This window comes from Juglans microcarpa x Juglans regia, chromosome 4S, assembly GCF_004785595.1.
Source record: "Juglans microcarpa x Juglans regia isolate MS1-56 chromosome 4S, Jm3101_v1.0, whole genome shotgun sequence".
Taxonomy (NCBI): Eukaryota; Viridiplantae; Streptophyta; class Magnoliopsida; order Fagales; family Juglandaceae; genus Juglans; species Juglans microcarpa x Juglans regia.
In genome coordinates, this window is record NC_054601.1 from 22,517,597 (window position 1) to 22,525,275 (window position 7,679).

At 39.2% G+C, this 7,679-nt stretch overlaps 1 pseudogene; it reads right to left on the reverse strand.

The window, feature by feature from the left end:
- Nucleotides 1–2,409: 2,409 nt before the first annotated feature.
- LOC121263660 lies at nt 2,410–6,030 on the reverse strand (annotated as a pseudogene).
- Between the last annotated feature and the right edge of the window lie 1,649 nt (nt 6,031–7,679).

Sequence of the window (7,679 nt, forward strand, 5' to 3'; positions counted from 1 at the left end):
CTCCACGCTGTAAGTGGTCCTTAGTACTAACCTTCAAAATAAATGTTGGTGGAAATTGTGAAATTATGATTTGTATAGTTTGGTTATGATTCTATGTGGTGGTCGAAGGCCCCTGTGAAGTGTTGGGATTGAAATTATAGTTTGGTTATGGTTCTATGTGGTGGTTGAGGGCCTCTGTGAAGTGTTGGGATTGAAATGGTAGTTTGCTTGTGGTTCTGTGAGGTGGCCAAGGGCCTTTGTGAAGTGTTGAGACTGAATTTGCTGTTTAAATTAGTGTGTTTTTCATAACAAATATTGTTGTCGTTATGTCATTCCTCGTGCATTAACTACTGCATCTTTTGATGCATTATAATTAATACATGTTTATGATAATCTTTCCATTGAGCTCTGATTTTGTGTGTACGTTGAAATTTGTAAAATTGTTAGATTTGGTGTCAAAGGATTTTGTGGCTGTGTGTGTATCACGATCCTAAGTTTACTTATAAAAAAAAAGGTGTATCAAGATCCCAAGTCGAGATGGGGTATTGTCTCAATGGAGCTCTTTTGGTCCCTCAAGAGCGTGTAAAATTGTGTGACGTTCCCTGGATTATCACCGGGTGACAATAGGCTCAGCGGAGATGATAACACTCTTGTCTAGACACCTTTGCCTCTCTGCTGATGGAGGCTAGAGGATGCTTGGCCACGAACGTGCCGTGCACGGAACTGACATCGTTTGTTATGAAGTCACACACACGGTCTTAACCTATGATGAAGGGAGCTAGAGTGTATAGATGGTCCATAGGAGAGACCATGATGCATACATTAATAAAACATATGATTTAAAAAAAAATCGTAATTTTTAGGGGTGTGTAATGTCTTGTGTGATTGATTGGTGCATTCTTGAGTTTGAAAAATTGCAATATGTCAAGCATTATATTTTCTCTATATTTCTTTGCTTGCATGATTTTTTGTTTACACTAGTATGTATTTCGAGTATTAGTCCTATTTTCCACTTACTAAGATTTTGTGAAATCTCACCGTGGCAGTTCCACCTAAGATTTTGCTCCTTGGAATTGTTGATTGTGATGTAGAGGAAGGGTACGTGTATGGAGGTCCGGCTCTGGTTGAGGAGTGGATATTGGATCTAATCCCCCCTATGTATTTAAGTGTCAGTTTTGGCTTTAGATTAATTATGGATGTTTGTAATATTCTTTTGTCTATGATTTGAAGACTTGTGGCTTATGGATATTAGGATTGTGATATATTTAAATTTTCTAGTACTGTTAGATTTTAATGACTACCCTTTTTTTCCACTGCCAATTAACCGTACATATTTATCAATATGCGAGCACGCGTGCACACCATGTATTCACATTGTGTGAGGGGTGTATGACCTATTGGATTATTTCAAATTTCCTCCAATTTGACTTTGACTTCTTTTGAAGTTTCCCTCTAATGTGATATTTTGTTAGTCTCACATTAGAAAAAGAAGTAAACTTTTAGTAGTTTATAAGCGAATGAGTTTCCACAATACAAAAATTAGAATATAAGGATAGACACACAATAATAGTGTCCCCCAGTGCGCACGTGCATGCAGCGCATTGATGCTTTAGGCGCATTTACACATCATCGCAATTGATCGAATCTTTTATAATATTTTTTAAATTCAAAAGAAATGACATGTTTTTTCATTTCTTGACAGTTTTTATTTGTACCCCTTTATGATAGAAACCATTTTATTTAAAATTTAAATGAAACAATACAACTGTTTTGCTATTACATCTTTTCGAAGTTATAAGATTAGTGTTCAGAATTTACAATCTGCACACTATATAAATAGTGTTATATCCTGATGACAAGATTGCTATATGCTCTTTTGCAGAACTCATTTTCATGAGTGAGAGGCAATATATTTTTTAAAAGACAGATTAACAAGCACCTCACTGTCATCTATTCTTAAATCCCCCTTTTTTTTCCAACATGACTCAAGTGGCTAACATCCCGGTGTTGTGGCTGCCGCCAAACCACAAGTGAGGGCCGGGAGCACCACACAAATCACGTGCACTCCCTTTTAAAAAAGTTGACAAATCTGAGATGCACATACAAAATTTTATTTTTAATAGTGGACTCAACTATATTTTAAAGAGATTGTATGTGACTCTATCAAACATTACTCTTAATTAATATATTAGATTTGGAATTTGTTGTGCTGGGGGGTCTCAAATTTGGATTCGCATAATCATGGACGAATAAATTATGGCACTTATACTTGTTTTATGACTTAAGGTACTTGGCATATTAAACAAGAGGCAACGCCATATTACAGAAACAACGTAGTAAAAAACAAACGAAATAACTATTTAAATCTCGTGTAAGAACAACCAGATTTATTACACTGTAATAGAAGTTCAAGAACTAGAAGAAAGAAAAAGGAAAATGCTTTCTTATCCCACTATGATTAATGCAAGAAGGACAACGTCGTTTTGGCAGCTAGAGATAGAAGCAAAAGTGTGAGTGAATATTTAAACAAACTCATTGGAACAAATACAAGAAAACGAAGACATGCAGATCGTTAAGGCCAATATTCTTCAATGGTTGGTAGAAGCCAAGCTATTTCCAATGTCAATGACAAATCGGTATCTTACATCACCCTTAGCAAGACGCTCCATTGCCTTGTTAAGGTAGTCTATTGGAATAACCTCAATGTCTGCTGTGATGCTATGTTTTGCAGCAAAATCTAGCATCTCTTGAGTTTCCTTCAATCCTCTGGTGGCACTCCCCGCAACCATTTTCCTTCTTGTTAAAACAATTCTTATTAGCTCTATAGCTATAGATGAAAAATCTGATGGAATTTTAAGTTATAACATAGGGAAAAGTTAGCAGTTGACTTAAAAGGAAATTACCCATAAGCAGAGGAAAGACCAGTAGCTCAAGCGGCTTCTCTGGTGCACCCAACATAACAAGCTTTCTGTAATGTCCCGATCTCAAGAGTCCGGAGAGTTAACTCACATAACCTGAATATCAACTCCAACAATACCAATAGATTTCCAAGACCAAGAATATATCCTTCCAAATCTTCAAACAACATAAGTATTTCAATTTAATAAACCATACATACTCACATATCAAATCCTCAATATCACAATCCTAATAAAATATCAATTTTTCTTTATGTCTCAAATAACAAACTAGAATAAAAATAACAATTGACGTAAGTCCCATTAACTGACTAAATCCATTGAAATCAACAATAAACAAATAATATCCAACAACTGTACTAATATTGTGAGATACCCCAAACTATTCACAGCTAATCTTGTCCATAGACTCTAATACTGATCCCCAGCTGAACCATCAATGTCATCTGAAAATATTATGAAGAGTAAGGGGTGAGTTATCAACAACTCAACAAGCAGATAGCATATACTAGCATGTAAACATGAGCATTTATAACATTGATAAACTAAACCAAAACATTTTCTTTCAGATTGTAGAAACAACTAATTTTACTTTCAAAATGCATAAACCAGAACTTAGTGCAAAACATCAGAGCGAAATTTCTAGAAAGACAAACTTATTCCCCAAAAAGAAAATCCATTGGCATATCCAAACTGAAACATTATATTGGTATCATCTCATAGCATCACATTGGAACTAATACCATGTTTAACCCCCGTGGTAGGGTTATAAACCACCATTATACCTGTGGCTGAGCCATATACCATGTTTCACCCCGTGGTAGGGTTATGAACCACCATTGTACTCGTGACTGGGCCATATACCATGTTTCACCCCTGTGATAGGGTTATAAACCACCATTATACCCGTGGCTGGGCCTTAACAGAAACAGAATGAAATATCAATGGAATCAGATCACATTCATATACGGAATCAGAACTTCATGCCAAGGTTTCCAAATCACACATTATATCAAAACAAAGTGTTGGATAGCTTCGGATCATTTCACATGTTCGAAATAAACAAAATAAAAATATTTTCATTTACTCATAACAAAAACTTTAAATTTTCATATTCGCTCTTTTGCATATTTCATAAACAAAAAGTACAAAATTGGCTCATGTCTACACCAGTCACGATAGAAAATATTTTCTTTTATATAGAATTTATGCATATGCAGAATAAATATCTGAGGTCGTTTTCAAATTTCTTTTCAAAACAAACATACTTATTTTCAAGTCATCCTCATTTCATTTCTTTTATGCAAAACTAGTATATGAATCCCGCTTACCCAAATTCCGTGTATTAACGACACCTTGAGTCGAAACTCTAGTAGTGACACCACCTAAACAAAACATAAACCCAACATTTACTTCTTACTAACAAGTATTTGAATCAAAGACAATCAACCCCAAAACACCATTCTACCTTTGGTCACTGTTAAACTCCACCAACCATGTAATTAGAATTCACATCACTACCATATCAACTACACTTATCTACATTTCAAATCCCAACCAAGTAATACCCAAAATATTACTAAGATTTTCGGAAGGGACTTACCTAAAAGAAATATAGAAGCTTCGCACCTCCCCGAATCAAAGCAACCCACTGTAAATTAAACCAAAAAAAAAAAAAAAAATTCACTGGAATCACTAGAGGAAAACAAGTAGACAATGGCCTGCGCAAAGAGGGATGAAAGCTGAGTGTGTGTGCATGGCAACCAAAACAGAGTAAGTGTGTGTGTGAACACCAATCAAAGCAAAACCAAGTGAAAGAGAGGGTCTGTGCGAGTGCCAGCAGCAATACCCGAATTCTAGAGACCCACAAGCCGGCTGTACAGAACCAAAAACCCACGATCAGTCATGCTACCGAAGAGACAGGGAAACAGAGAAGGGAGGGAGATGACTCACCGTCGTAGCAACCAAGGAAAACATGGAAGCCATAGCAAGCTTCTGCAGATACGCGAAGAGAAAACAAGGAAAACAGTTCCCGAAAGGCTGAACCAAAAAAAAATAAGTAAGAGGGAGAGGATCGGAGTGAGGATGAATCGGTACGTGGGTAAGGAGAAGAAAATCGAAATGGCAAGGGAAAATCTTCACATGAGGAACCGGAAGTAACTGCAGAACGTGGGGAGATCAAAGAGGAGAAATCGGGAGTGAACAGAGAGGGGGAAAATCGACTGGAAGAGAAGAGAAAAGAAAAGACAAAGGAAGAAGAGACTCACCAAAACGACGTCGCATCGTCTAGGGCTCTTTTGGGCTGGGCTTCAACGGACACTGGGTTTAAAGCCCGAATGTTACACTTTCCATGAGACTTTAATAGACCAATTAAGGGCAGAATAGAATGCATAGCAGATACCGTATCAAGTATTCCATCAAACGTGCCCTGGGAAGCCAATGTTATTATAGATCACTGCAGTAGTTACTTTGTGTACCAAAAGATCAATTGACGTTTTTGTTGATCTATTTTATGCTACACAATTGCTTAAAATGAAATGGAAACCTACCCAGGAACAAGTGGGTATTTGGAACTACCCCACTCATTTTTGATCTTGTGAAGGTCAGAGTGGCATATCCCACAATAAAGAACTTTGAACCTTACATCCTTGTCTCCGGTTGCCCTATAGATATACCATTTAAAGCACAAATTGAAAACTCAGAAGCATGAGAAAACAATACATAACGACAACCAATGAGAGACAATCACAATGCATGGATCCTTTTCCTTTCTAGTTGATCAAAATTTGAAACTATTAAACATTAATGTATTTACTTTAAATGCTAAGAGAAGAAAACAGAAAGGAAGGGAAAACCGATCAACTAAGAATGGAATTAATGTGGGAAGCGAGAGATCGAGAGAGGACCTTCTGGAGAATTTGAAAGGCGAGAGAAGGCCAGAAGAATCTGTGGCTGCCCATCCAAAGGCCTTTACCTGGTGCTGTTCCTCGGGTGCTTTTGCCATTTTTATTTTTTTAGACATGTACGTATGTACTATAAAAACAACTAACAAATAGTAACAATAGAGTGAGAGTTTAAGCAGATAACAATGAGGGAGAGATGTATGATAGGTATGGGATGTGAATTGTGGAGGCCAGAATACTCCCTAGCTCGGCCCCCTCTCTGTTACCGTCGATCACCACGAGCACCAGCATAAACCCAGACGGCGCGCGCACCCAGCTCTTATGAACACCAGCCTCCATTGAGCAGAAGACCCTCCTACGCATGAGCTCCACCACACGACACAAGCCGTGACAACGCCCGCCCCTCTCGACTAGCTCTTGCCCCTGCTGCGTCCATTCTAGGCCTTCAAACTGACCTTTCGGCTCCACCATCCCTCTTATTTCTCTTTCTTTTTCTTGTTCTTGTTCTTGTTCTTGTTCTTCTTTTTCCCTCCTGCTATACCCTTGACCCCCTCCCTTTACTGTTTTTCTTCTTCCTCACGACCACTTGCAGTCGAAGACCATCGCACCAGGCAGCATTCATCACGAGCCCGACCATCGCACGACCTTCTGATTGCCATGTCAACCACCATCGCCATCACACCCTCTCCTTCACCAACTGTCAGTCTTCATCATGTTTTCACCATTCGCCTTACCAAAGACAACTATCTCCTTTGGAAATCTCAAATGGTTCCCTATTTTTGTGGCCAAAAAGTTTTTGGCTATGTTGATGGAAGCATTCCCTGCCCTGTGCAGTTCTTGCCTTCTACTACTTCTGAACCCGCACTCAATTCCGCCTACACTCAATGGGTAGATTAAGACCAAGTCATTCTCAGCTCCTTACTTTCCTCTCTATCCAAGGACATTATGGCAATGGTGGTTGGCCTCACCACCTCTCATGTGGTTTGTGGATGTCCCTTGAGAAATCTTTCCCTACCAACTCCCGTGCTCGGGTGATGACCACTCGACTTCAACTGGCTGCTCTTAAGAAAGGCATTAGCTTAATTTTTGAATACTATCACAAGATTAAGTCCTACTCGGACTCTCTTACTGCTGCTGGACAACCTTTGAATGATCTTGAGTACACCTACTACCTCTTGGGAGGTCTTGACTCCTCTTATGAGTCTCTTGTTACTTCCATCCTCGTGTGGATCCCATGCCTATAGATGAGATTTACGGCCATCTTCTTACTTATGAGTTGCGCCTTCAACAACAACAATCGATTGTAGATATGGTGGTTGGCTCCGCCAATGTTGCCACTCGTGGGGGCTCCTCTCGTGGTGGCTTCAACTCTCGTCCACCACAGCATCAGCAACACCGTGGACGTGGAGTGGTCGCAGGCATGGCCGCCAGTCTCAATCACGCCCAACCTGCCAAATTTGTGGTCGCTTTGGCCACCTTGCTCCAGCTTGCTATTATCGTCTTGACAACAACTACCAAGGGACTCCACCTCAGATGCAAGCTTTTGCTGCCTTCTCCTCTGCCCCCTCGGATCAGGCATGGTATACAGACACCGACTGCACCAACCATGTCACTCATGACCTGCAAAATTTAACTATCCACTCCGAACCATATTTGGGCTCTGATCAAATCCAAGTGGGCGACAGTACAGGTTTATCTATTTCTCATGTTGGCTCCTCCGTTTTCCCAACTTTCTCTAAAAATTTACGCCTTAGCAATGTGCTTCATGTGCTCGATATAAAAAAGAATTTAGTTTCGGTTTCTCAGTTCACTTGTGATAACAATGTTTTCATTGAATTTCACTCTAATTATTTTTGTGTGAAGGACGAGCTCACATGGA